General features: G+C 41.0%; 1 long non-coding RNA gene across 2 annotated transcripts in view; it reads right to left on the minus strand.

The window, feature by feature from the left end:
• LOC130151711 (uncharacterized) overlaps positions 1 to 27388 on the minus strand; it is a 100118-nt gene that overhangs the window by 63655 nt on the left and 9075 nt on the right. The window contains exon 2 of one of the 2 annotated variants that reach the window (XR_008822689.1): positions 24906 to 25196. This is a non-coding gene — a long non-coding RNA (uncharacterized LOC130151711). Of the gene's footprint in view, positions 1 to 16982; positions 17391 to 24905; positions 25197 to 27388 lie in introns of those variants that run through there. The other variant, XR_008822688.1, reaches the window with a different exon arrangement.

Here is a 27388-nt window from a genome sequence, read left to right on the forward strand (position 1 = left end):
AAGGAAGCAAGGAAATGCAAGAAAAGCAAGATATTCAGGTCTGAGAATTTTGACCTTGACTCCTCTTATGGTGGGGTTTAATTGCTTTGTATGAAATCCTGTTCTTATTGGAAGGCAATGGAAGTTTTATCATCTATCTAAATGCAAATTCAAATGACTTCAAGGAAGTTTCCCAGCTTTAGTTGTACATATTTTGCAGCGTTGTAATTTGGGCCTGTATACAGGTAGCACTGCAAAATGTATCATCTCAACTGTCCTTCAGGTTATTTAACAAAGCAGTATAGCTCTAAATACTGCTTTCATTACTTCTGTAAATGTGTGGCATACACATGTATATATGTGTCTGTATATACATATATTGGAAAGAAACCACGTGAGTAAATTTTGGAGAATAAAAATGTTTGCTTTTTTAATTTTGACAGGACAGTTTTCAGCACCCAATCATTGTCCAAAGTGACATGTGCTAAGAAGTGAAACAAAAGGGCTTATGTTTCTTTGGTTTATAAATGCAAGTAATGGGATAAGAGGAAAATTCCCAGATAATTAACTCTGATTACAGTTTTCTTCCAAGTTGTCATTCACACATGTATGCAAAATTCATAAAGATATGTGGTCTTCTCTACAGAAAGTCAGAGGCAGTTTTAGACTCAGGAACGGCTGCAGTGAGAGGACAATGAGGAGCGTCACCCTACTTATTTTCCTATAGTATTTCTTCAATATTTTGGAGCTGTACCAGCAGAGCAGAAGCCTGTGCTGGCATGACTTGGTAAGTATCTCACAACCTCAGTACTCAACCATGACATCTGCAGAGCCAACACAAACTGTTGCATCAAAAAGTATGTACATATTTTAGTTACATTTTTAACTAGATGTAATTTTTCTGATCTCTAATGCAGATACGTAATGTATGAAGGGCAGAGGTTATATACACGCTATACAGGCAGCAGAATAGTGTTGCAGCATAACAGCAACTTTCCACTGTTCAATAACCCAATTTTTATCTAATTATCGCAAATTGTAACATAATTTCTAAGCCAACAACATTGTTATAACTAATTTTCTGCTTGAGCTACACAAACACTAAAAACCACCTGAAAATGGCAAACTTGTGTGCATAATTGAAAAAAAAACCCCACAGTTTGTGGTAAACAAAATGTGCCAAGGCTTTTAACCTGGAGCAAATTATTACAGCTGTTAATAAAACCTGTTTAAATAGCTTGCATAATACATAAGAAATACATGCTCACATAGCTCTGGATGCAGCTCCTTAGCTCTGTCTCACAGGTGTAGCCTAGTGATTGCAGTAGAAATAGAGTAACCACAAAATTCAGTATTGCAGGACTGGTGACTCCTGTAAAGGGATAAACATACTGCTGTTTTGCACAGCTGCAGGCTTTGAAAGACACAGATGTACTTTGCATCTATAACTCCAAAAAAAAGTAAAAACGAGCCCACAACACTTCTTCAATTGATTTGCCCTTTGTCACTGTCACAGATATGTTTTCCCTATTTTGACAGGTAGTTGTAATTCTATTAGCAGCCCATCGACTTCCCCGTGAAATCGATCTGTGTTGGGCTAGCTGGGTCTTCTTAAACCAGCTGATTTATTGCTTCTGCCTGCTAAAAAAAAAAAAAAAAAAAGAAAAAGAAGAAGAAAAAGAAGGTCTTCTGCCTCTACAGAGAACAAAGTACCTAAGCAGTGTCTGAAAATGGATAATTTTTAGCCTGACTGCTGGTCATCTCACCAGTAGATGAGCTGTGACCTTTCACCAGCAGTTTTGCTGAGACGCCTGCTGATGTGGCATGTATAAATGATTTTCAATTTCCCTTATTAATTTATCTGGCTGCCTCACGTATAAACTAGAAGATCTTATTCACCCTAAATGTCCTCAGCATCAATCTATCGTGTTTACCTAATTTTGCGATTTTGCACTGGGTTGTCCAACCACCTGAAACTGGAGAAACTTTTGAAACACATTCAATGCTTATTCACTCATGCAGACAGAAAAAGGGGGCACACAGGTGAATTTACCATTGTTGGAATTCTAGTTTAGGTTAGAGAAACAGGTTATCATCATACTCTTCTTATTCAGTGGTATCTGAAGAATGATTTGCAGGGTCTGAAATGATGTCCTGGGAATTTTAAAGCATGCCCTGGTATCTGTCTTTGTTGCATTAATTCTTCCTTCTTTCCTCTGGGTCACAAAAATAAATTACTTTTCTACTGGCCAAAAGGCAAGTTTGTATTGTTTCAGGTTGTTCTGTGGAGCTTTTCTATTATCTGTAAATATGAATTTTTGACTGTGAATACAAAGAGATAAAGAATATTTTTGAGTACTTGGCTTTCTTAAGCAGAAGTCAGTTCCTAGCTGCTTTTTCTAATAGGCTGTGGAATCAAAGTAGAGATTTAAAAAGGGAGAACTACTGCTTGCCAGATTTAGTACCTCTCCTTTTTACATAACGGTGGGGTCGCTCATTTTGGTTAACCAATCCCCATCAATTCCTATCATGTACTAGAAAGGGTTACAAGAGTAAGTACAGAGATGTTGTATTGTAGGTGATCATCAGGAAGGAAGCTGACCTACCCAAAATGTTGCAGTAGTAAGTTATTTTCCTTCCAGTCTCCTTTCCTTCCAACTCAATTCAAGATCCATTATGGACCTTAAAAAGCACCTTAATACTGACTCAAAAGGTTCAAGGGGGGCAATGAAAACAATCCAGCAGTTATGTGACCTTAAAAAACAAGAAGGAGGATGCATAGAAGAAAGTCCACAGGTATGCAGTGTAGAAAAAGGAAGAAAATTCAGTAATACCCACTTAAAACCACAGTTAAATAGTACAGCTGGAGGTAGATATTAAGGCTGATACACTATACTTGGTAAAGAGAAAAATACTACATCAAAGTAAGACCACAGCTAGGAGGGAAAGAAGGAGTTATCTTGCAATGCCTACAACAGAAAAAGCATCCAGGAGATCTAGGATCTATTTAGTCCTTTCAAATATTAAAACCTAAAGAAAAATATGTCAGACCACAGCTCAAGCCAGCACCTTATAGGAAGAGACTGGTGGTAAGAGTTTGAACAAACTGGCAGAAATTTCTCAGGTTAGAATCCAATGAAACACCTCAGACCAGAGTGCAACAGGGACATGTAAACAAAAGAAGCATTATCAATGAAAAAAGCACAGCCTGAAAAAAGGCAGCAGGCAAAAAGAAGGGGTGCATTCAGTGCAGCTTTCGGACAGGACCACACCACCTGCCTCTGTTCCACTAACAGAGCTCCCTGCTGGTAAGGCACCCCCAAAGACCTCAAACTGGACAGTAAAACACCCTGCACAGAGACAACAATGGAATCTAGACCAGCTGACCTGCCACTTTTCTGGTCTACCCACCTCCACCACAGGTTGTTTTTTCCTGTGGGTGTGATGCTGGCTAAGTTTTTGTCAAAAGACAGGAAACCATAACATATCACCTTTACAGAATTAAAAAAGGCAGCAGGTTCAAAATGAGTAAAAGGGCACGTGACAACATCAGCAAACTCCACCAATACCTGAAACATGTCTTTGCCACATAAGGCATCCATCATATATCCCTGAACAACAGGCTGCCTCTCATAATGGTGAAGTTTAAAGAACAAGTCTATCTAACATGGGTATCTGACTTTCACCTACATTTTAGGCACCAAAAGTTGCTTTTATCTCATATTAAGGTCTATACAGCATACATGAGTACATCTGAGTTTAACAGGGGAGTCTGGAAAGCAGCTTATTTGGCCTGCATTTGGTCAGAAGAATAAATTCCATCGATCGTCTTGGTTAGACTGGCAGTGACCACAACAGGAAACTAGGCATCTACTCATTGGACATGCCCACCTAAACTCAGGCAATGTTAGTGAAGCAGTCTCCTTTAAGAAAGTGCCCATGCTCTCTGAGTAGTGGAGACATGTCCTCTTCAGGGATTTTAGACTTAATTTAAAAGTCCTAGAGAAAAAAAACTTGTTAGGACTGGTAAGGAAACAATGCATAAAGTGATTAATGTGGAGCTATAATCACAGTGTGCTTGATTTGTTATGCAACGCAGAACAAATCCTCAGGTCAGGACTGCAGTAAACCTCATCCAGCTTTTGAAGGGAATACAGCCTGTTTGTCTTCACTGAACTGAATCTTCAACATGCCACAGCTAATTAATGACTCTGAAAGTCTGTAAATACTTTGACGAATATTGATATATCAGCCTGAAATCCTCACTTGGCTAGTTGGCTAAGTCTTACCTCATTTACTTCAGTGATGCTGAGAATGAATGTAGTGATTTCATCGTCTTCAGCTCCTAATAAAACAGTTAATTCAAGCAAAAAGATGTATAAAGAGGATCATGCTGAGACAGGAACCAAAGAAATTACTTCTGATAAAATAAGAAAAATGGAATCTTTCCCTGTACATGTCTACAGCTGTAAAGATATCTTGGAAGAATATTTCCTAAAGTCTTTTCCATTAAAATGAACAATAAAACAAAGGGTCAAATTCAGAGCTGACTCACAGCAGACAAATACTATGAAGAATTTGACTTTGCTGGAGTCAAACTATTTACGCTACTTAGACCAATCTGGCCTAAAATACTTAAAACATGATCAGTTGGATACTTGAGGTCTGATTCGTTACACTAGTATGTAAGACCTACAAGCTGAGGAATATTTTTTTAATCCATTTTCCTAACTCACAGTGCCACTGGCAGTGAAGATCTAGATACCAATCATTTTTCAAATTACAACTAAAGTCTAACTATGATATCAGTTTTTATTATTTTCCTATCCGCCTGATGCTAAACCTACCCAAAGGTTATAAACATAATACAAGTCAGCAAGCAAAGGTACATAATTAAGATGCATACAAAATACCCTGTGCAGCAAGTAAGTATTTTCTTTTTAATTATATTATTACCTGAGTTTATGTTACTAAATTGCTACACAATTTCATATATAATTGATTTTCCAAGAAAAATATTACCAAAGTGATTCTGTGGTTCAAAACAGCATGAACTTAATAATATACAAACAATTTTTATCTCACAACCTATAGTGTTGCATGGGATTTGTATGCTGAAAAAAATACTCCTTCATATTAACAGTAATTTTGAATGTAACATAAAAACTCAATGACTTTTTTTCTCTGTATTTGTTAAGAAGAATTCTAACAGTGCCTCCTGTGAGGATATATTTTCTAGGTGCTTTTGCAGATTATGAAAATAGTTGCGAGGAAATATTTGGATAAAGGAAGACAAAGCTCCAGGTAGCAATAGGTTTCATACTGAGTTGATAAATGCAATTAGGGATCAGAAGGATGAACAATTACTTCAGGGGAGTTTTGATACCAGAATGCAATATCAGATGATTAGAAAACTGGAAAAATATCATCTTTTTCCTATTGCAGAAGCACCCAGCAGCCTCAGCCCAAGTGAGAAAACCACCATGCTAGGGCAATGGATATTGCATGCCCTGAAGTATTCACAGGCTCAGTAATCAAATATGAGAAAGGAATACCTGATCTTGAGAAACTATAAAGCTACCTTAGCCCAGCACAATGCAAGAAGTACTGTGAAGAGTTAAAATGAAGGAGATCTGGGAGAGATTCTTCTTGGCCCAGAGGGTTTGAGAGGGGTGGAAAATGTTCCTTGCCTGTGCAGAAGAAGAGCAGAGCAACCCAGAACCCACCACTACAGTTCTGATGAAGAGGTAGATGCATTTCACAGCCACTTTTAATGAAGGAACTACGAATTTACCAACGTTAATATCTTGCCAAACCATGTATAGCAATATCACAGGGTTTGTGTTACTAATTGCCAGAATTACTCACGTAATTGATTCTCAGAGAGCACTATTGTGGGCAGCATTCCACCACTGCTGTCAGATGATGAGCGCCTCAGCACAGCACCAACTGCACTGAGCTCCTGCTGCCGACAGACGATGCACAGCCTTCCCCAGACTATGAGGCATGGGGTAGGTCTTCGCAGTCCTTCACAGTTAAAGCTTTTGTTGAAGAAAAATTAAACTGAACTTGATAACTTAACCTCTGATACGGTCTCTTAGAACTCAGAATAAAAAGCAATGGGATACTAAAGCATGTGCTGATTAGCTGAGCAATTCTAACTCAGTTATTGTTTCCATTACGTGACTAATAGCCTCTTCTGAACAGGCTTGATTTTTGTATCTGTTTGCATTAGAGTCAATTTGTGGTATAAGATTGGTATTATTTATTGAATGCTACACCCAGCTGCAAAGTTAAAAGTATGACAAGCTTCTATGAATTTAATTACACTACTGTGAGACACAGGCTTGTACAGATGCTATGAATTAAGTTTAGCAAATATGACTGGTGTGGTGAATGGTCAAATGGAGGTTACCAGCTCCGTGAAATTTCTTTACTCATTTCAAAAACTTTATGGACTGTTGTTTTGACCTGAGCTGACCAGGCTTTTGGGACTTGCTTATTTTGTGCATGCAAGCATTCAAAATCAAGTCAAGTTTACTTAAATATGTAGGTCTAACCTGAGCCAGAATATGTTCAAACTTGGAGGCAAGTTAGGGTTCAGTATCACTGAGCAATGTGACTGTGCACTGGAGATTCTTTAGTACATTTGAAGCTGCAGAATTTTTTCATTACTAAAAATACTTAGTATTCTGGAAGGTAGAATAAATTTGACAGCAATAAACATTTAGCGCCTTTTTCTATTTTGTCTAAACCCTTCTGCTCTAAGTGCTACAGTCTCTCTCTTTTCTTGTTCCAATATGTAATTGACAGCTCTGCCCAATGTCCTTTTCTACCTTTTGATTTTTCCCCTGGCTGCTAATAGCATACACCATTTTATACAGCTTCAGTCTATTAACCAAGTGGCTGACCTTGTGGGATGCTGAACACCTGCTGGAATACACTCAGTGCCCGTAATTCTCATTGATTTCATTAGGAGGAGAGAGAACTTGCTCTCTCCCAGGTCATTTAGGCTGATGAACAAAACCTCACTAGTAAAGACAGAGCTCTTGGTGGACCCTTGTGGTTCCAGAAAGTCAGACCAACATCACAGGTAGCTGCTTTCAGAGCACCCAGCCTGGGACTGATGCCAGACAATATTAATTGTCAAGAAATAGAAATTAGGAGCACAGCTATTCTTCATTTCTTACACAGTCAGTGAAGGGAAACGTTAAAATGTGCCCCACTGGGTCTCACCAGTAATCCATCTAGCCTAGTATCATGCCTCTAACTTGCACAAGAAGAGAGACACTACTAAGGACAGCCCACAAGCCAGGCTGCTTTCTACAGTCTCTTCTTTGTGTACCCCAGCACCTGCAGCTGTTGACGTAGGGGTGTTGGAAGGTACGTTTCTGCTCCTGATGCTGTCCTCTAGATCCAACTGTACAGGGCTTGGTGAATAGCAACAGTTCTGCCTTTACCTTATCTAGCTCCTTGGTGACTTTGGAAATCTTTGAAAATCTCAGTCATATCCTTCCTCAGCCTTTTCCTTTCCAGGTGAAGCATCCCCCATCTGCTAACCCCTCCTCATTAGGCAGCTGCCCTACACCTTCTCTGCATCTGCTCTAACACCCCTATGTCCTCCTTGATGTAGAGCCAGAACCGCTCACAGTGGTCAAAAATGGGGCACACCAAAGTTATAATGGCAAAATGGTGCCTTCTGCTTTGTTCTGAGTGACAGAGGATCTGAGCCACAGAGCTTTCTGTTTATATGCCAGCGACCATAGGACCTGTCACACCTACAGCAGCTATGTGCATCCAAGCCAGTCACTCCAACCTCCTTTTAGGGAGTGGCCCCCTTCAGACATGAGTCATCTGATTTATTTTTTCACCTGTTCTAAGATGAAATAATCAGCACCTTCTCGTGTTGCTGCTCCTTCCTGCTGCCTGTAAAGGTACACTACACACCTAGGGCAGGTACGGATGCCTGGACTGTGGCTGCTTACAGCTGACTAGAAGAATCTCTCCTGGCATGACTTTGATTTCCAAACCCATTCCCTGCCTTCTTGCATTGGATTTTGGGGAGAAACAATCTAAGCAGAGGAGTCCTGAATCATCACACAGTGAATTAAAACTTGTTTTGATCCAGGCAGAGGTTAGAGAAGAAAGGGACATGTTCTCAGCATAGGTTCATCCAGGCTGCAGGTTTTCTGGGCAGATGTGACTTCGGCTAGGTGTGCTTAAAAAAGAGTTTCCTTTAGCAAAAAACAAGGAGTATTTGAAGCATTAAGTTTGCAAAGCAATGTTAGTGAGAATATAAACCAGTGATAATGGAATATTGAAATAAGCTCTAGTGATGACTGGGACTAAGAAATAACAATGAAAGGATGATAGACAGATAAATACCACTTCCTTTTGCTTTTATCTTTCCTGGAGAGTATGTTTTTCATTTCAGGAACATGACCAGTTCATAATGAAGTGTGGGAAGTGACAGATAGAGAGAAGAAAAGATTGAGTGCTAACTGCTATCCCACCAGTTGTTTTGTATCCCAGTCACTACTGCAAGAGTGACTCATTCTGCTTTAGTTCACATGCATATATTTGGCACTATTCCAGAAAATAATTTTGAGGATTTCATTAAAAAAAAAAAAAAAGAAAAAAAGAAAAAAGGGTAAGTATACATGCAGGTAAAATACTACCTCTGCACTCCAGTCCAGCCTTGTTTTGAGTACCCTCAGAGCTTGCACAGTGGATTAATCTCCAGCAAGACATTTCATGTGTGATTTATTAGGCATCTTGCTTTGGTTTTAGTGAACTTTCCCGTGAGGGAGCACATTACAATCAACTTTGAAACACAGAGTTAGTCACAACCCCTAAGTATAGAGACACAACCATGTCTCCATAATATTTACTTACCGGCTTATTTATTTGCAATTCTCAGGGTAGTAAACTAATAATAAGCTCCCACTAAGTCACTTAAAGTGATAATATCCTTTCACTTACATCACTAAAACATGTAACCGTTATCTATAAAAGTTTAAAAAACTGGAAACTGCAAAGATCAAAGGCGAAAGCTAAGAAGTACATATTAGAAATAACAACAGATGGCCCCAAAATGAAAACAAATGAACTCATTCCTAGAGCTCTGCTGCCGTTCATAAGCCATTTGCACTGGGGGTTTGTAGTTTATGACTTAACTGGGCCCTTCCAGAGAAATAAAATCTTGTATTCACTACAGAGCCATCATTTGTATCAAATTCTTTACAAAATCCAATAATTTATTTGTAATAAATATTTGCAAATTTATCTAGTGACCTTTAAGATGTATATACAAGCAACCACTTGTTCTGTTCTCATGTTTGTTAGGTACAAATCTGCAGAACAGCATTCACCTCATAATATGCCAGCACAGGTACTGATACTCGATCACAAATGCAGTGGTGTCACTTACAGGGTCCTTTGCTGTACAGTACTCCTGATTATCAGGTCCAGCCAAGCCCGTTATATCCTTCCCAGGAGACACAGAATAAGCAACGAAGAACAGAGAATGGTATGCCTTATGCCAGCTGCTATCCCTTATATTCTTTTCCCATTTGTTAACTGAATAAGTAAAACCAAACATCAACATAAGCAGTACAGCTGTCCACACACACCATTTACTTTGTGGTTCCTTTGGTTTTATATATTTTTTGCCCTAACTCTACAGATGGTTAGTTTGTAACGTTATGCTACTTAAGATTTGAAATTCAAAGAACTGTATAAAAATGTATATCACTACAAAAGCCTCTAGTATTCACAACTTATATTTTCCATTTCTTTTCTATTCCTTATATTCTTTTTCAGACTATTTAGCTAGGGCTGTGGACCTCCTCACCTTTTCCACTTTCTTGCCAGAGGGACTTTGAACCATTCCCACACGTCTTATCGCTGGACACCAGCGAGAAGAGCTCAGCACCTCCCTCTCCCCTTCCCCTCCTCAGGCAGCTGTAGAGAGCAATGGGGTCGCCCCTCAGCCTCCCTTTCCCCAAGCTAGACAAGCCCACAGTCCTTAGCCGCTCCCTGTAGGACGTTCCTTCCAGCCCTTGCGCCAGCTGTGTTGCCCTCCTCTGGATGCATTCAAGGACCTTCACAGCTTCGCAAATTGTGGGGCCCAGGACGGCACGCAGTGTTCAGGGTGAGGCTGCACCAAGGCTGGATACGGCAGGATAATCACCTCTCCTGACCGGCTGGTTACAGCGTGTCTGACGCACCCCAGGGTGCCGTTTGCCCTCTTGGCTGCCGGGGCACCCTGCTGGCTCACATGGAGCCCGCTGTCAGCCCGCACCCCCACCCCTTCCCTCGGGGCTTGTGTCCAGCCACTTCTCTCACAATGTGTACTTGTGTCCAGCATTCCTCCGTCCTAGGTGCAGCACCTGGCACGTTGACTGGTTAAATTTCATCCCATTAATCATAGCCCGGCGCTCCAATCTATCTAGACCCTTCTGCAAGGCCTCTTGCTCCTCAAGAGAGTCACCGGCACCTCCCAGTTTGGTATCATCAGCAAACTTGCTAACGGTGCATTCAGCTCCTGCATGCAGATCACTGATAAATATATGGAACGGCACTGGCCCTAGAACTGAACCCTGAGGAACACCGCTGGTGGCCGGTCACCAGCCAGATGTAGCCCCATTCACTACAACCCTCTGAGCCCTGCCCTTCAGCCGGGTCTTCACCCAGCACACCATGAACCCGCTCATCCTGCAGCTGGACAACTTCAGAAGGATGCTGTGAGTGACAGTACCAAAAGCCTTACTAAAAACCCAGAAAAGCTACATCCACTTCATCCCCTAGGCAGGGGACATCAAATTAGTTCAATATGGACTTTCCCTTTGTGAACCCATGTTGACTGTGCCTGTTGATTGCATTATTCTTTAAATGTCTTTCTGTAGCACTCAGTGTAATCCTCTCCATAATTTTTCCATGAACTGACGTTAGACTAACAGGTCTGTAGTTCCCTGTGTCTTCCCTCATGCCCTTTTTGTAGAAGAATAACATTGGCTAGCTTCCAGTCAGTGGGGACCTCCCCAGACTGCCAAGACCTCGATTGAGAGGGTCCTGCCATAACATCCACTAGCTCCTTCAGTACTCTGGGGTTAATCCCATCAGGCCTCATGGACTTGGGTCCATTCACCTGACACAGCTGGTCCCTACAGTTTCAGTGTCCCAAAGTGAAAAGCTGCTGTTCCCATATTAGTGGTCCTCCAACTCAGGGGACTGGCAGCCCAAGGTCTATCAGTATTATTAAACACTGAGGCAAAAGACACATTGCATGGCTCTGCTTTTTCTTCATCATTATTAGACATATGACCATCTTCAACAAGGATCTGTCCAATGTTTTCTTCAGACCTCCTCTTCCTATTAACATACTTAAAAGAACCCTTATTATTACCTGAAAGAATACTGGCAAATTCCAACTCTAAGTGAGCTTTGGCCTTCCATGTCTTGTCCCTGCATAAACAAACCACAGCTCTATACTCTTCCTGCAAAGCCTGACCTTGCTTCCAGAGATCATACAATTTCTTTTTCCTCTTGAATTCCATGAGGAGTTGCCTGTTCAGCCAAGCTGGTCTTCTGCACTGCTTGCTTGACTTATAACACTGTGGAATAGCCTGCTCCTGTGCTTCTAAAAGGTGGTTCTTAAAGAAAGACCAGCACTCATGGACTCCTAAGCCTTCAAAAGCAGCTTCCCATGGAACTCTGATAAATAGCTCCCTGTGAAAGCTCAAAGTTTGCATTCCTGAAGTCCAGGGTAGCAACTCTCCTGTCCTTTTTTCTCATTACACTGAAAATTTTAAACTCAGCTATTCCGTGATCACTGTGGCCAAGACAGCCACCTACCATCACATTCCCCACGAGCCACTCTCTATTCACAGACAGCAAGTCTAGGAGGGAGTCTTTTAGTCGGCTCACTGAGTACCTGTGACAGGAAGTTCTCTCCTACAAACCCCCAGAATTTGCAAGGCCTGCTCATCACAGCACTATGATATTTCCAGTTGATGTCTGGGAAGCTGAAATCTCCCCATAAGGACAAGGGCTACTGATCCAGAAATTTCTCCTAATTGCCTATAGAGTAACTCATCAGTGCTGACGTCCTGGCTGGGCCATCAGTAGTAGACACCGACTACAACATCTCCTTTGTTTTCCATCCCCCTAATCCACATCCAGAGGCTCTCCACTACATCATCCACTTACTAAATGTAAGGGCTGTGTAATCAAACCACTCTCTTACCTATAGTGCAACACCTCCTCCTCATTTGCCCTGCCTATTCCTCCTAAACAGCCTGTAGCCCACCATCTCAGCACCCCAATTGTAGGACTCCCTCCACCAAGTCTCACTAATACCAATAATATCATAGTTCTGGGAACTGACCTACGTTTCCAGTTCGTCCTGCTTGTTCCTCAAATGCAATTCTGAAAATCCATGCCACTATCACTGTTTTTTCCTGTCTTTTAGACTGAGGAATAAATATCTCAGAGAGTCAACTCTTCAAACTGTTTTGCGAGGATAAGCAAAGCTGACATGGACAGTATAATTATTTTGGAGGAAGTGAGTGATTGCTATCAACCTGTCCTTCAGTCTATAAACAATTTCAGAAGTGAGTGAAGCTGCTGAATCTGCTAATCATATGCCAGGTATTCACATTTTCTCTTCTCCTGTTTTCTTTTTTCTATTTTTTTCTCCAGTTGTTACCTGAAATCAATAGAGCTTTTTCTACTGACAATTGAGAATATTCCCTGAAATGCCCTGAGCTGCTATGCAGAAGTTTCTTGTTACAGAGAAAGGAGAGAAATGCCAAGCTGAGTAAAGAAGCTTATTTTGTTCAGCCAAGAAACAAAGTGTACTTTTTCCTTCCTTAAACAAAGCATTTTTAAGAGCAGGATGGAGGATGCTTAAATCAATAATAACCATTAAGAAGCACAAAGCTGCTAAAAGACTACATTTTTGGAGAAAGAAATTATCAGGCTTGACTTAAAAATTACTGGGTGAAATTCTATTTATGCAGGAGGGGCCCAGATTAGATGATCCTAACAGGCCTTTCTGGCATTGCAGTTTGAGAAACTATGAAACATGAAAACAGATAAATAATGTTCATCCTTGTCACAGCTTTTATAGAACACTCCCCCAGTGACACAAAACTTAACTCATTCACTTACTGCATTGAACTTATTTTTGTTCTACATACAGTTTATTAGATGAAGGTTTTTTTCGTATTGTCAAAACCATGGGTTTGATGACTTAAATTCCAAGTCCTTCTTTTCAAAGGGAAACTGAAGAGAGTAAACACAATAGCCACACCAACTGACAGCATTGTCAAGAGTTTGAGACAAAGAGGACATAGGGACAGGAAAGATAAACAAAGCTCCCAGGGTGGGGGATGCTCTGTAGCTATTAGAGTAACCATTAGAGCCTGGAAGCTGCCTTACAGCCAAAGTCAAGACACATTTGACTGGGAGTACCCAAAGAACAGAAGGCAATACCTGATGTTACAGACACCCATGGGAGTTTTGCTGTTCATTGAGGTGAGCTTTATACAATCAAATACTGAATAATTACTTTAATTGCCACAGGAAAAGTGTTACAAACATGGAACTAGAACCTGCTTAGGTCAAAACTAAAGTATATTTACATAGACAAGAAAATCCCATCACTCTCCACCCACTAACAACTGGATTTCCAAGGTCTTAGGAAAAATCCTATTTCCCTGCAAAAGATGGAGGGACCATCCCCTGTTATCCCTCCATTGCCAGGTAACACTCCCCCATCCTGCTTGGTTGTGTGCTCTAGAGCTGCTCCAAGAAAAGAGGCTATGACACCCTACAGCTTGGCCTATAGAAGGTAGTAACACATAAATAGCCGGGACGGTGGCTGTACACCATTCATTGCTTCCCCTGTTCCCACCGTAGTGAGTTACTGTGCTCTTGCCCCTGCAGACAAGCCAACACTTGCACACCTACCCCAGAAACGCCATTTCACTCTCCGCAGATGGTCCTCAGAGGGTGCACAAACACTCCATGCTGCTACTGGAACAGTTCAGGGAAGTTATGTTTTCCAGAAAACTCACTCTGTGCTGCACTGACCAAGCATCAGAAGACTTCTATAAATGTGCACAGCTATCAGTTTGGCTTCCCTAGGTGCCTCTACATCACAGGGTTAAGAGTAGTACAACATATGCCTCACATTTCTTCTTAAATCCCATAAAGGATATCTAAATACATGTAATCCCTCTGTAATGTGATGACACAGGAGATATTACTGTGCTTGAGGTGTCAGAATATATTGCTTCTCTTCACTGGTAATACGTTAAAGACTTTTGAATTAGAGATACCCCCACTGAAATACCCCCACTTCCCCGCCCCACCCCACCCCAATTTTTCCTTCTTATTTTAGGCAATGGATTTGTTGCAAGTCAAAAATCATGTGTTAGCTCTTTGGAAAGGAGGAGTGCACAGTTCTGGATTGTAGCATTTTCATGCCATAAATTGCATTGCAAAGCAAAATGAAGCTGAGATTTCCTCACAAATAAAAGCACTGTAACATGAATACATTCATCACAGATGGGGGGTGGTGCACGATCTTGCAAGCATAATTTTTGGTGAAAATCGACTATTGGAATTTCATTAAGCTTGAAATTAACACAATTTATTTCCAAACAGTATTAATCATAATTACTAGAGTTCAGCTTCTGATTACTCCAGGAGTATGTATTTATCGCATATTTGCAGCCTAAATAGAAAAAACATACCACAGTTTGTCACCAATTGAAAAAAGATATTACTGAAACAAAAATTAAGTTGCAGCTTGAAATGATAAAAACAATATTATAGTCAATATTTCACCCATGGTTGAAAAACCTGACTGATTACATAAAGGTATCTTATCAGAGTGGAAAGCAGAGGCATGAGGAGGCAAACAGCACCTAATCCCTCTGTGGAGTAACTTCAATAAACTTCACTGTAGTTATACCACTGCCAGAATTAAGCCCACATACTTTGAATTAAAGTATGAACCATGCTCTGACAACATGATTGTAATTTTTTCATTATTATAATCCTTGATGAGAGAAAGGCAGTCCTGTGCAGACTCCAAGAGCAGAAAAATAATTGTTACATCTATGATTCTGCAATTACAGCTTACGGGGACTACTTCTTAGCCATCTCCTTACTCCCACGAAGATTTTATAACAAAGCTTTTGAATAAAACAAGTGTTTTCAAAAGCACCAGCAACATAATGACAGACTTTTGCAAAGGACGTATTTTAATTTTGCTTTGATACATGTCTCAACTTATGGAGAATCAGCCTTCTATTTGTTCAGATAGCTTAATCCTCACTTATGTTCTTGGTTTAAGTGGCTACAAAGAAAAAACCCTCCTAAGACTGGCCTTTTCTATTTCCACTCCTCCCTTACAGTATTGTTTGAAAGAAGACATACTTTAAAAAGAATGAAGTGTTTAACAGAGAAGAAATGCAAATCTTCTTGTATATTCAGCTCAGCATGAACTACTGCTATAGGGGTTCACGCTGCGCAAAAACGTCCTCTTTGCATGTCTATGCAGGCTGAGACAGTGGACCCTGAACCCAGCCACACGTTATCATATACCACCTGACCACTTGGTCAGGGCAGCAAAGGGATTACTGTGGGTTTCAAGGTCCATTTGCTTTACAGTTGATGTTCACTACTACGGAAATGCAGAAAAATGGGCAGTTCACAAATTTTCCCAAGAAATAATGCTGACCCTCTCCGTGATTTTATAGACTACTGTGCATAAAGTCTCTATACCCAAACTTAGGTCAGATAAAAACAGGAATCAAAACGTAGAGCTGGACAAGATGACATAATTGATTCATAAGTGTACAAGGGTAGATGATAAAATATGCTATGCTATGCTATGATATTATGTGATATGATATCATATGATTGATATGATCAGTTAGCTTGACCTTTCCTATCCTCACAGAACTTTAACAACTGAGTCTTGCATCAAGTGTACAATGTCTCGGTGAGCTATAGCCCATCTCTGAGAAAAATATCCTATTGATTCAAAGACACCAGGCAATTGAAAAGCCATCATATTCCCAGTTAAATTTTGTAGATTAATTACCCTCAATACTAAAACCACACATCTTATTTGTCCATCTTATTTTCTGACTATTGGATCCCATTATGGCTTTTCCACTGTATTAAAGACCTATCTCCACAAATATCTTCCTTACGTAAGTGTAAATCATAATCAGTTCACCTTTTAATCTCCTCTTGGAGAATCAAAATACATCGTTTCTTACATGTCTACATTTATGGTGCATTTATAGACTTGAAACTACCTTTGTTAAATCTTGGTGAAAGATTTGTGATGAGGGTAATAACACTTCCCTGGTTTTCAGTATCCTTCTTGACGATATTCTGGCCAGATTCATTATTATTCCGGCAAATATCTCCCCAGCATTGAAGGATGTGAAACATCAGTTTCCTGTTCATACTTGATATTCCTTCCTTACACACCTAACATCATGTTTATCCTCTGCCCTTGGCACTTCCCAGTCAGTTCCCCATTCAGTGGCTAAGCGTACCATGAGCCCTAGCCTTTTTCAGTCACACTGCATTTTAGAATGTAACACTTTTCTTACCATAATTGGCCCTATTTTGCTAACTTTACTCATAGAAAGTTGTGCAAAACTACGTTAATTGCTCTGATGAAATCAATTAAACTGCCATCTAAAGAGGCACAACTCAAAAACCCAGGTTCCAACCAGTGTCAATGAACAAAGTCCCCCTTGCCAGCCCATGGCGTGACACCAGCTGACACAAATGCAGTATCTGTCCTCATGCATTCAGCATAAGCCATTCATACAGATATTCCTCTCTCAGTCCCTCACATCCTTTTCTACCAGATAGGACAGAAAGAGGGCAAGAGTTCAGCTGAGCTTCCCCAAACACATATGAAAAGTAGGTAAATGACCTGGTTCTCAACATCTATAAGAACTGACCTGATGACATGAAGGTTCAGTCAAGTGCTAGGTAAGCAGGATACTGCGCAGAGTTCATGCCCTTCAGTGGAGTAAAACTTAAATGCTTCCTAACGCTTCATCCCGCCATAGCAGAAAAAATACTAAGAAAAAGTCAGCTAACTTACGGCATGCTTATCTTTATGCAGCCCAGTGCAACACCACAGGCTTTTCTTTCTTTATCGTGATGGTTACTTTAAGTTCTGATAAAACCACGTTTTTGTAACATGCCCTTTTCTAACCTGATAAGCTTTTCAGCTCTAGAAATCCTTCTGGTTAATAAGGGTCATCAGCAGGGACTGAGGAGGGACAAAGGGGGATTTTAATGTGAAATCAGAGACACCAGTGAGAAGCAAGACACTTGAGAAGTCTGGCAATGTTCATGCCATAGAAAATAACGGACCTACATTTAAAAATTATAGCCCTATTAAAGCATGAAGATATTGCACTAAAGGTGTTAAAATAACCAATTAAACATGCAGTTTTACTCCTGCAAAAATACAGAGCATTTCTGTGGAAAAAAATACCACTGACAAGAATTCACCATGACTGCTAGAAATCAAAATAAATAAATAGCTTTAATTGGAAAAGGAATATTCCAGACTACAGTGCACAGTTTTGTGGGCAAAGCGAATCTGTTAGCCAGTCTTTTAATAAGCCCACATTGTACTGGATTCAATTTAGCTTTTCTGTGAACATGGACATAACCTGTTAATAATTTAACACACCTCTGGTAAAGCAGGAATGCTGTAAATAAAATGTAAACAAATAAAACAAAAGCAGTGCTTTGTTTTTGCAACTAGATGGCAAATTAATGGAAAAGATTGCTATCACAACATCTGAAAATGCTAAACACACAGAAATCACAAGATCCAAAACTTCAGGTTCCAAGACAGGTATTAGCTTTATCATATTGCATCATACATATGACATGTTTTTCCTTCTGGAATGGTTTTTATGTTAAGTGTGTGCTCTCAGTGCTGCTCAGCAACACTGCTGTGGGAATTTTACTTTATGTAGTGAAATTATGGAATTTCACTACTATTCTTTCTATACATTCATTATTTTCTATAGACAGAAGCAATGCATATGTGATATACGTTCTGCACACACGAATGCGTGATCAAACGACAGCTTTCAAACGAGGAATTGTAGGTATTGCATGTTAGTGGCAAAAAACGTATTTATTTAAACGAAGAACTAGCTCATAATTGCATCAGGGGAAGAAAAGCACTTTGCATTAGTCAATCTACTTCAGCCTGTTACAGGTTTTACTTGTTGATTTTTCCAAGCTTTGTGCTGAGTGAAGGTGCTGGAGGCCACAGTGTCAGCCCACGCAGGTGTGAAGGGCCAGCTGCCCAGGTCACCCACTGCTCTCCTGAGCTTCGCGACCTGAGCAGGCTCCTAAGGCAAACCCAGGCCGCAGCACCGGCAATCTGCTCCCGATAAATCTGCTACATTAGCAAGAGCAGCGTAGCCATGTTAGGCCAGTACCAGCTAGAGAAGGACAAACAGCGTGCACAGCGTACTCGGCGTGCCAGAGTGGAAGACGACTCTTCCTGCGTTCCGCCGAGGCCGGCTGGGCCGCGGGCACCTCCATGCACCTTCCCGCCCAGAGGCCCCTGGCGCGGGTCCCCACGGGCACCGGGACACCCCAGCTCTCTCAGGAAGCATTTTTGAACACATTCACAGAAAATACAACAAAAACCAACAGCTGGGGGAAAATGTAAACATCTCATTCTAAGAAGAACTCAATCCTGCATAAAGAAACTTAACAGCATTTCTATGGTACTCCTAAATACGCCAAAGTCATTAAGATCTTGCACCAAAGTGCAAGCCCAGCACTGCCTGAGCCCTCTCCCTGGGGTGGGACAGACCCGGGGGCCCACCGGTGTGCAGGCCCCGGCAGCCAGCCCAGGCACCTTCTTCATCTGGAGTTCCCCCGGATTATTTCCTTCGCCCTTCCATCCCACTCCTCTCCAGCTAGAAGCAGCTTACGGGCCCGGGGAGGTCCCAGCTGCCAGCACGTTTCTGGCTGCGTTTGTCACTCTCCCGCCGCGCTGCGGGTTTGCAGAGCCCTTTTGAACAGCCCTGGAGGCCGGCGCTGCTCCGGCTCCGAGGAAGGCAGGCTGAGAGGAGCACAGGGATCCTCTACGGGATAACTTCACTATTTGTCAAGCTCTTGTTACCTTCCTTCCATAAATCTTTCCAGCTTCCTCTCCACACAGATGTAGCTCCCTGCCTCAGCCGTTAAACTTCCACAGAAAGTAAAGCTTCAAGTTTACTTACATTCTGCCACTTGGAGTAAAGCAAAGGTCTGGTTACTAAACAGAGCCCCATAATTCGTAACCATGTAATTGTATGTTACACCAGGGACTTCTGTTAACAGCTGAGCTCAGGCAGGGGCACGGAGCTGACATGGAGACGGGGCTGCTGCTGATGGGAAGATGGGGGGAAAAGGAGGCCGAGGAGGGGGGAGGGAGGCAGGAGAAAGAAGTGGCACTGAGAAATCCGTGAATCCTGGACAGGCAGTGAGGGACAGCTGCTGGGAAGGCAGGGGGTGAAGACAGGCACCAGTGAAGGAGGCTTTGTGGCAAGGCTGCGATGGGAATCCTAGCAGAGCCTGCCAGAGTAGGTGGCCGATGTCAAGGCACCCAGAGGGAGAAGAGCAGGGAAATACAAGGACTGGAGCACTGGTTTAGTAGCTTGATCTGCTGAAAAAAAAAAGCCTCATCTGCACTAGGACGGAATCTGGGAAGTCAAAAAAAAGTCACTCAAGTGTGCTGCGTCCTTTTTGTGTGATGCACATCTCTAGCAGACAAGGAGGAGCTTTAGACGACCCACAGTACAGGGGCACATGATACGAGAAAGGCAGATAAACCCTTTGTGGAGGAGCTAGAGCAGAGGCAGAAAGAAGCACAAGAGCTGCTTGCCTCCTGACCCATCTAGTCCTGGAGTGCCCATGCAGGGCTGTGATGGGTTCTTTTATACCAGGGTGAAGATGCTGTGGGAAGGTGGAGGGGCCACATGTAAAGACCTAGCAGGAAAGGCAGGACTTGACTGCAGTTTTGTGAGCCTTGCCAAACATTTGGGGCTAAGCTTTGCCACAGGGTTGAAGATTTTGTGTTCCCCATATGGTGATAAGCTCACACAAGCAGCATTGAAGGCACTGGAATATGTCTGCTCTTCTTATTTCCTTTATACTATATGTCCCTTCCCATTAAACATGAAAGGATCCCATTTCCAGCTTAGGATGCATGAGTGAGAACAAGGCCAGAAAGATAAGAGAATTGTGCAAAGCCTCATCCCTCTGGTTTTTATTACCCTTGTCATCTATCAAGAGACTGACTGCTTCTCTTGCTTTTGCCTTTTTTTTTTTCCTCCAGCATATTTGTAAATGTTATTTACTTATTGTCACTAGCTCCTTTGGGCTGTCTACTTTAATTTTATATCACAAATTGTGACCGGCAGCATTTTGTTGCTGCTGCTTTCTTTATTAATTTGTATCTTACTGCTCCAGCAACAATAAACAGTCTTCAGCCCTCCCATAATTTGTGCTCCATTTTGAATCAAAATCTCACAGGAATATTTATAGTATTCCAGCCCCAGCAGGGCTGGGAAAGGACTGCGGACGTTGCTGTGGCATACCCATGCTTCTGATTCACATCCTGGTCCCTTTTACATGGAGAAAAAATTATGCAAGAGTATCACTATCAGCACTTCCACATCTCTCATTGCATCACTAAGCATCACCATCAGCACATTACTAAAAGGTATTTACATTTTGTTAGCATTTAAAGTCTCCATAGTTCAGTAGGTTATATACAGCTAGAAATAATGCTTCACTTTTAAGCACTTCAGACCCCAAACTTTTTCTGAGTCTTGAGCAATTCAATTTTACACACAGAATTTCTGCCATTGGAATTAATATTCTGCTCATGTGAATGGCCTCGCCAAGTTTCTCTAGAGTGAACGTCTCAGTGTTTTATGTGCCACTGAATTGGCTATTTTTTATCTGTGAATACTGTAATGGAATTAGGGGATTGACTCTTTCCCTGTCTACTTAATACTCCCTTTCTGACAGTCATCACTGTCAGTTCTCTTCATTTGGACCATCACACTATTGCCAACCAGACTATAAACCTGAATGTGATGGTTTGTTTATTAAAAATTATTGAAATCATATTCTCTTTCCACACTTGATCTTCTTTAAATACCCATGTCTCTCCACAAATAAAATTTGTAAGAACAATTCTTAGTCCAGTCTTTGTGCAGTAATTACTAATAAAAGCAGTAAGAAGTATTTTTTCTGTCACAACAAACTTGTTTGTGCATGCAGAGTAGGTATTTAACTATATTTCAGGCTGTTAATCGTGTCTCTTACTAGGGATGATGCAGAAGCTATATCCTATGAAGGGAAGTTCTCCAGACACATTTGGCTACAGGGATCCCCAGAAGGCACATGGTATTGCAGCAGTTCCAGGTTTCTGTTCTTTTTCACTACCATGAATTGAAACTACTGCCTTTACAGTACAATATATTACATTAAAATGTAAACCAGACATAACTGGGTAGATTAAGAGGAAGGAAGAAAGGCCAGAAATCTGTGATATTAACCAGGATGAATTAACTTGTTTTCAAATGTATTTAATACTTATAGGCTTGAGTTACCATGTTCTAAAGCACCACTCATTTTCTTAGAGGTATTAGTCAGGGTACAGGAGCTGCAAGATAATAATAAGATTGGATAAATGTGTCTGCAGCTCAGCTCAACATCAGTTCAGCAAGAATCTGCCTGTCATTGTGTCTGCTTTGTATGCCATCACTGTTGATCCCCGAGTGCAAGGATTCATGGCATTATCACAGCTTCCTTCTCTAGACCTAAATGCTGGCTTAACCAGCATTTGGGTTTTTATTATTACATAGTAGGAAAATTGCATGACTCGCACTGCCCACACACACTGGCTCGTGCATTTGCACTCAGCGGTCAGAGCCAAGGGTTGTCTAAATGATACACAGAGTGATGCTTTGAAAATTCACATTAAAGTACGATCCCTCTCTCATTTCTAAATTACTATTCTTCCTACTTGCAAATGTATATGAGGCACCCACACTAGGAAACAAGGTTTTTTGCTTTACCAGGGCTTATTGTTCGAGTGAGGAATGTTTTTCTCCATCACATCATCAATTTAAAGAGAAATATATCCCTCTCTGTAGGATTTGTTGCTCTAGAAATATATAGTGAAAACATCATAAAAAGGCTATTAATGACTATTGTTTAATTCTTAGGGGCCTTAGAGTAATTTCTGTAAAACATTATTACATTTTTATTGAACTTGTTCAGGGGTTTTAATAGATTTTAAGGCTAGAAGGGACTACTGAATCATTTAATCTGACCTCCTGTACTGCCCATAAAATAGCACCCAGTTAGTCCTGCCTTGAGCCCACTGCATTTGTTTGAGTCACACACATCCTCCAGTTTCAGCTCCTTCAGGGAACCCTGGGTAGAACTGCCTATCAAAAATACAGATGGAAGTCACATTTGAATTAGTAAGAAAGGAATCCTCAGTCTCTTCTCCCAAAGAGAAAAAAAGACAGAAATTACTAGAAAAACAATTCGTGTAAAGTACTACAAAAGAGGGGAATATTGATTACCAAGATTCCTCTTAATAAGTAAAGTATAAATAGTCATCTGTTGTCCCCTAAGCCTAAACAGCCTATCTCTTGGCCTGAACTAATTTTAGTGACCTTATCAGGTCACTAATTTTGAAATTTCCAGGTTTCATCACCTCTCGTATGTTTGAGGTATCTACTTTGGTATAAAACCAATTGCCTTGTTTTCTTCATTAATTAATAAAGGAAGGTGATTTGCTCAGCTACAGACAGCTGCATTTGAGCTGCTGAGTCTCATTCACAACAACTTGGTATTTAGCCGTCAAAAGAAACAACAATTAGAAGACCATTATGTAGCATTTCTCTGCTTCATATGAAGCTGATAGGATCTTCAATATAGCAAGTATGAGATCCTGGGGTAAGCTGCAAACGTGCCTTCTTAAAGGGTCTGACAGGTATTGCTGTCTTGTCTAGAAGCGAAAGTCATCATGAGGAACAGGCTAAAATAGTTGCTTATTTCAGGGTTAGAAGCACCTAACAAGTACTAATGAGAAAAACACTTGTCTGTCAACAAACTTCTTAAAAACACAGTTCTGCAAGAAACAATTCTCTCTCAAGGCGTTGTCAGCATCTACATGCAGGCATGAAATGGTGGGGTCAGATGATGCAGACTAAAAAGCCAACAATCCAGCAGTGACACGCAGTTCTGCATAGCCTTTATTATCCCCCACCTTTGTTCAAATCACAGCTGCATATGCATGATGGCTGAGCCCACTGACTGTATCCCCAAACTGGTAATGAGCCACACATCACCATAAAGTGCAAAAGATGCCGTAAGTGCCCACACCCTTGCTATTGCTAAGGAAAAAGCTGGGGAGAAGCTAAGGGAGAGTACATTGGCATCACCACATGGGCCAAATGTAGCTTCTGCTTGAAAAAATTACTGACAAGCTGGAACTTGAGAGACATGAAGGTTGTGTTGGAGGCTCTGCAGCAATATTCAAAAAGTTTGTAGTCACTGTGCAATATCCTTTCTTTGACGCTACATGCCCAAAGTATTTAGTTTAGGTTTGGATATCTCATTCACGCCAAGCTCCCAAGGAGCCATATCCATCGATAATGCTTTCTTTTATCTCTGGTTGGTTAAAAGACTCCATCCTAAATAAGTCCATCTTAGTTATATATGCCATCATTAACTCGCATCTGGATTGTAACAGTGCATTTTATTTGAACGTGAAGCAATCAGACCCTCAGAGACACACACCTACTAGCTGATTACAGTGAACAAATTACATTACTTTCTCCACTGACTCCACAAAGTATTGAATTAAGCTTAAGACTGCAGGTACTCCCCAGACTTGGGAAGTTCTGTCACAATGAAGCCTTACATGGTAAGAAGAAAAGTTATTCCCCTGAGAAATAACTGCTGTGTGGTCTGGTCTTCAGCTCCTGAATCCCACAGAGCATCCCACAACTTCCTCCAAGGTGCATTTTGTACCTACGTAAAAATTTGAGATTCTACAAAAAACAAAGCTCATGAGCACTGAACCCTCTTCCCCAGGGGTGAAGTGGGAGAACAAACCCCAAGTGACAGACGTTACTTGTGGTAGTAAATACTTTATGATTTTGATGGCAGTAAAACTGCTACTACAGTGAGCACCTTCTAGCCATTGCCTTATCTGGTAAAAATTGTCATGTTCAGATGGATTAATAATCATATAAATTACAATAATTCCTCTGCCTTTGCTACATATTATACAGCTATTCTTTTCCTGGGTTTTATTGTAGTTCTAGCTACGGGATGGACCAGAGAAAATACATGCAAAGTAATCCTTTCTTCCCTTAATGAAATAGAGGCAATATATACTGTGACTAACTTGCTCCTATCAGAGCTCCTAAAGGCAGACACATGAAGGGCAGATTTTGCCCAGTTTACCTCTGCTCAGGAAGGATTCCCTTCTCCCCTTTCTCCACCAGACCACTCCTGAGGTTTATTACAAACTGAAAGATTATATCTGTAATAATATTATTTTTCTACAAGGTAGTGCCCACCAGGAATAACAGATTAAATAGTGTTCTAGCTTAGACAATTGTTAACGCACACCACATGAATTCTTTCCTGCCAGCTTCAATGATTCTACCTGAGTGTTTACAGAGCCTGTTTCACAAAAGCACTCATTTACTTTGCAAGTCTTTTACATATAGGAAACTGAGGGAGGAGGGGGAGGGAAGAGAGAGATTAAAAATAATTTACCACACACAGAAGGATGAATAAAGATGTAAAAATTTTACCATCTGTAAGGGACTGGCACTAGTTGTGAAGTGATTTTGGGGATATATCAGGGATTTGCAGGATCCTCTCCTCCAAAACAGATTCCATGCTCTCCTCTTGGGTTTTCCTCTTCTCTTGAGGAAAGTGTTAGCTCCGAAGGCTGGATTTCAAATTGTTGAGTGATGAGGTTCAAGGCAGAGTGACTATCCGATGGGGAGGACTGTGAGAGGGTGACCTGAGATCCCTCAGAGTGCAGCAGCCATAACAGCGCTTCCCAAAGAGCCATGGCAGAGGAACAGCAAGCACTGCTCCTGAAACAAGATAAATCAATGTCAGTGTCATCCTGCTAGCTCAGATGCACAGCTTTCAGCTGGCATATTTATTATTAATTATTATTAAATTAATTTATTTAAGTGTGCTTTGCATAGATAGACACTTTGACAGTCACCAAGGATTTAATATCTAAATTAGTTAGGACAAACAAATGCAAGATGAAACAACACTGTAGCAAAGAGCATGTGAGGGTATTACTAATCAAGAAAGAGAAGTAATTGTTTGAAGTGGTGGGTTATTTAAGTGAGTCTTTAAAGAAGAAGCCCTGGATTTTAAAACCAGCCAATATAACCATTACGGTAGTCTAGGCCAACCATTTTATATGATGCAAAAAGCAAGCTGTAATGTCAAAATGGACATTCACTGAAATATTTCAACCTAGGTCTTGAACCCGCCGCACAGGTGGGATTCAATTACAAGCCTTATCGCCCATTTCCTTGATTTTTTTGCTTCCTGATGAATGGAAAAAAACATTCAGAAAATGAGGACAAAGAAGTCTTCCTGATACAGGAGATGAAGGGATGCAGATAGTGAAGCACAGCAAGGAGAAAAGAGACAGCAAGGGAACAGAGCAAGAAGGGGATGATCCAAATGGACCATTCAGGGGGAACTGGAGTATGCACGCTCAGGTGAGAAACATGCAGGGTGATCCTAAGGATTACAGGATGCCTTAGAGGATTTTAGTGAGCTTACTATTAAAAGGACTGGAGGTAGAAAGACAGCTGTAGAATTAATAATATGTGTTTAGAGTAGCTGAAAAGGATAATAACTATCAGCAGAGCACCACTAGATAAAGAGAGGAGGAATGAGTAGGGTGTGAAGGCCAAATGAGATCTAAAATATCTTTGACTCCTTAATAAAGAGAGGCTTTTATCTGAGGTCTTTTCATTTCCAGATAGAACAGACCAGCAATTTATATCATTTTTTAGATAAAGCAGAATCCATTCTTTATGGGTGACTAGAATATATGTTTGAATCATTCCAAAAAAACGACAAAGCCATAGAAGAGGAAAGCATATGGACTCCCAAGCTTTGAGGGTCAAGCTACTTCACCCTAGAGCATCATGTAGACATACAACTGACAAATTACAGGAGAGTAAGAGACTTTCCAAAGGTCATTTTCTTAGATCTGTTACCTCTTAAGTGCATTCCTGAAAGATTCCTTACAATCTTGATCCTGCCGACCCCCTTGGTGGCCATCTCAAATTGGTGACCCTTAATTTTCTTTTCATAATACCAAAGCTGTGCTTTAGTAGAGGTTCCCTAAAGCCCAAAATGGCTCGTAAAACACTGGGGTTTATGGTTGTTTTACATCGGTCTGCAGATGTTTTAGAGTGCATGTGAGCTAAGTGTGGCCTGTGAAGGGGTGAGTCCAACTTAACAATTTTCTTAGGCTTCAGAGAAGGAGCATTTAGGAACAGAAACCAAAGCTGGAAACCATAGGGCAAGTATCTTCAGTGTCTGCTACTCTGTGTGTGACATTCCTCTGCTTTCAGAACTACAGTTCTTAAAATTGTCTTGTATGGCTTCAATTCAATCTCTGAAGTGCATTTTTATAACAAAGAAATACTGTTACCAGGATCCAGTGTCATGGGAAACAAGATTCTCCGTTTATAGGGCATACGCACACCTCCCTTTCCTGCTTGTAGCTACGTAGCTCACTTTTCCCCCTGCAAAGATGACTTGTGGCACGGACAGCAAATTCTGACATGGAAAAATGATGTCAGAGAAGCATTTAATCTCTTTTCACCTGTTTTTTATGAACTCTAAGTCCTGGAAACAAGAACCATACCCATGTTACTAAATATCCCTACCAGCAATCCTATCTATGTACTATTGGCAAACAACTTCAGTGTGATTCCTCCAAGCGTATTTCTCCCATCACGCAGTCTCAAGAGCCTGCCTAAGACACGTTTATTCTTCTCTATTAAATCTCATTCAAACACATATGAGACATTGCCCCCAGGTCCAGAACACCTTCCCATGGCATTGGATATGTTTTTCTCTCATATAGAATTCATATTCTTAATTATTTCCATCAAGAAAAAATGGAAATCTAAAAGAACCCACGGAAAGTGTATTCTAAATATGCACATTTGCAGAAAAGCCCCAGGATTCAGGGGCCTTCTTTGTAATGGGGGAAAATAGTAGGAATAAAGAAGCTTTTATC

Source organism: Falco biarmicus, chromosome 6, assembly GCF_023638135.1.
Source record: "Falco biarmicus isolate bFalBia1 chromosome 6, bFalBia1.pri, whole genome shotgun sequence".
Lineage (NCBI taxonomy): Eukaryota > Metazoa > Chordata > Aves > Falconiformes > Falconidae > Falco > Falco biarmicus.